The sequence below is a fragment of the Octopus bimaculoides genome, chromosome 11 (genome assembly GCF_001194135.2).
Source record: "Octopus bimaculoides isolate UCB-OBI-ISO-001 chromosome 11, ASM119413v2, whole genome shotgun sequence".
Classification (NCBI taxonomy): Eukaryota; Metazoa; Mollusca; class Cephalopoda; order Octopoda; family Octopodidae; genus Octopus; species Octopus bimaculoides.
In genome coordinates, this window is record NC_068991.1 from 2,941,687 (window position 1) to 2,945,519 (window position 3,833).

General features: G+C 32.1%; 1 protein-coding gene across 4 annotated transcripts in view; it reads left to right on the top strand.

Annotated features, from left to right (window-relative positions):
- Positions 1–3,833, top strand: part of LOC106884061 (1-phosphatidylinositol 4,5-bisphosphate phosphodiesterase beta-4) — a 127,865-nt gene that overhangs the window by 91,171 nt on the left and 32,861 nt on the right. The gene's annotated exons all lie outside the window — the stretch shown is intronic.

Consider the following 3,833-nt stretch of genomic DNA (forward strand, 5'->3'; position numbering starts at 1 on the left):
TATATATATATATATATATATATATATATATATATATATATATGCATATGTACATGTGTATGTGTATAGGTATGTACACGTATATATAGGTGTATAGATGTATGTCTGTAAATATTCATGTCTATGTATGTATATGTGTGCATTTATCTGTATTTGTGTGCATGCGTATAAATATGTATGCTTGCATGTATACATGGATTTCCATGTCAAACTGGGTTTAATTTTGTTGATTGATCAAGTCTTTTACCTAATGGATTGCTGCAGCTTTTTGTTTTCTAATGCTCGATCTTTGGACTGTAAACTGCACTGAAATACATAAATACACACATGCAAACATATATATATTTATTAGATATATATAAATATACATGGATCATAAAGACAGACAAACGGACTGCCTGGTATGGCTACAATTGTTTCATTCTCTTTATAGTAATGTAAGCATGCTACAGTGAGGTATGTAGTGTGCACAACATTCTATAAGATTATCTAACTCTCACCTCATCAGGTTTACCAAATATATTTTCTCTCTTTCTTTTCCTTTCCTCTCCACTGAAATTATACAGATACTTGTGCTATTATCCTCAGTTTTCCTTAAGCTATTTTCCCTGAATAATAAATAGCCGAATCTCCTTTAATTAAAGGTACTATTCTATTAGTTCTGCAATAATTAATCAGAGCACTTTAATCAAGTAGAATTTAGTAAATGAATAAGTACTACAGGAATTTATTAACCATGTCAATCTTTAATATTCTAAACAATATAACACGGTAAATGGATTTTTTGTTTGTATTCTTTTTTAAAGAAGAATGTTGGCAACTGTTTTTAACTGTTTTGATAGGGTCAAATGTCATGCTTGGCACCTGCTATCTGCTGGTATACAAGACTGTTTTGCCAGTACCAGTCTTTATAAGTGCGGTCACTAAGGTTAATAACATCTTTAGAATAGATATTATGGTTTAATTATTCATTACTTTACAACCTCATTCTGCTATCCACCCTAATGATTGATTGATTATAGTCCCGCCCACTTTAGCATTTCTTAAATGTTGGTAATTCTGATTCGAAATTTCACTTGTTGATGAACTGTGGATTCATCAGCATGTCACTGCTCACTCATATATTTGGTAAACCTGATGAGTTGAGAGTTGCGTAATGTATTACATAATCTTATGGACTGTTGTACAGGCTACACACCTGACTGTGGCATATTTAAGCCATAATAAAGAGAATGAAACAATTGTAGCCATACCAGACAACCCATGAGATTCCATTCCTCTTTGAATACTTTAGGATACTACTGAAGTGGCAAATTACCAAACAACAGTGAACTTCTCTTCATCAATGCATTCCATACAATGATAACACATAACTTATCTATATCCCGTTTTACATCATTCAGTGTAACCAATAATCGGGGTGCACTTCACTGTGATACACCTTGATTCTTCATGAATCCCCTTTAACCAAATATATATATATATATATATATATATATATATGTACACATATGCATATATATATACATATACACAGACATTATATGTGTATTCTATATATGTATATTATTTATATATGTTTATATATATATATATATATATATATCATATATTGCACACACACACACAAAATAACAATTTCCACTGAAATTTCATTTTCAAAGACAATTCAGAGATTTTTGCATCATTTATGATTAAAAGCATTCAACTTCCTGAATTAAATTCTGATCTTGGGCTGTTTATTGTTGCTGCTTTGAAGTACTTCTTCTTCTTCCCATTATGCATATATATATATAATTTTTTATTTGCTTGTTTGTTAATATCAAGGAACAAACATTGTCCATTACAAATGATTTATATTGCTGTTGTTCTTGTTGATGTTGTTGCTTGAGAAACCAGTTTTTGATGTTTATTTTATCTTCAAAAAAAAAAAAAAGAAAGAAAAGAAAAAGTGGGAATCAACCAATTTCTTGATTCAGTGGTAGATTTCGTAGAATGGAAGGAAAAATGCTTTGTTATTTTGGTTTTTACTCAATTACCTCTCTTTGACATTTTGTATCCAAAGAATTTTGCCTTCCATCTTCCCCCATGATCAATAAAATAAAAGACCAGTTAAGTACAAAAGACCGATCTTATATTTGACTATAATTTACCCACATAGCTTGTGGCCTTCTGATTTGATTTAGGAATTGCCATTTTTAAAATACTAATAGCTCTGTGCATAGCTGTGTTGTTCCCAGGACAAGTAGGCATGAGAGAGAATCACAAGCCATCAACAAATCTAATTAATGTCACAAGGTGTGGTTTTTAATGCTTGATGTTAGTGGAGAAAGAAAATATGTTTCCAGGGTTGCATGTAGAAGTAATTAACAACAATCACAAACATTTAACGGAAGATTTATTTCCCTCACATCATGTTTTCTGCGTTGGTCTTTTGATGCAAAACAACAACAACAACAACAGGTACTCAGCTGGAAAGATATACTACTTGGATCTCCGACTATTCAACTGGTTTGTATCCATCTATGACTGGCCCATCCCAACTGGGAAATAATCATGCTATATTCATGACAACAAAAACGTGTGTCTTCTAAACTGTTGTGAGTATGAAGACGCCAGGTGGCTGCCCTGGCATTCTGGGATTACCACCAAAAACCACATATTTATAGGATTCAATGAGGAAGTTCTAGGAAGTCGAATCATGTGTGATGGTTTGATACTGATCAGTTGGTTAAATTGACCGATCATGTGACACGACAGTGTCACATGATTTTCAAATCAGTCAGAAGCAAATCAATTCCATAAATATTTCCCTACCATAGCAATGCAAGCGAAGTTTATAGTAAAGTACCAGTCATGTATTGGGGTTGCTATAATCATCTGCCACAATCCCCAACCAAAACTTTCAGGCTTTGTGCCTATGTAAGAAACATCATTGTTACTACTACTACTACTACTACTGTATATCAACCACTGTCAGGAACTGCATGCAACGATCATTCCTGCTAATTAACATTACTTTAGAGCATTGCCATGTTTCTGTTTCAGTTTGTTTCTCTTTTGTCTGATGACGATGATGATGATGATGATGATGATTAACTTGAATGTCCAAAATGCTGCTTTTTTAGGAAACGAAAAAATAGTTTTCCCATTCCATTTCTTTTTACATTAACAACAGTTTCAGCTTAACAATAATACTTTGTTGGGTGCATAAAATCGTAACTCCATGTATGTATGTTACGTTTTCAGTCAGAAATATTTTCGCAAAACTGTCGTACGTGGGACTTACTACACTTTTGAAAAATGCTAAACAGTTGTACTACACTTTGACAATTTTCATCAGAAGCAGCTGGAGATACGATAGTTTGACCAAAAGAACTGGCTATTGCAAGCAAAATTAAATATTTAAAAAGAACGCATTTGGCAAAATTTGAACAAATGACAGTTTAACATAATAGCAACGATATATATATATATATATATATATATGTATGTGCATGCTTATATATATGTGTGTGTCTGTGTGTATATATATGTATGTATGTATATGTGTGTGTGTGTGTGCGTATATAGTGATCCCTAGTCATATTCCTAAGTAGCAACGTGGCATCATTAAACATCTTCATCATCATCATCATCATTTTTGGAACTTGAAGAAATGCAACATGTACTACAGCTTGTGATAAATATATATATGTTTGTATGTATGTTCCCTGTACTCAAGTTTCGTACTTTTTGTTGTACATGTTTCATGATGTCCTGTACCCACATATGCATATATATATATATACATATAGATGTAAGTATGTATATATATGTATGTATGCATATAT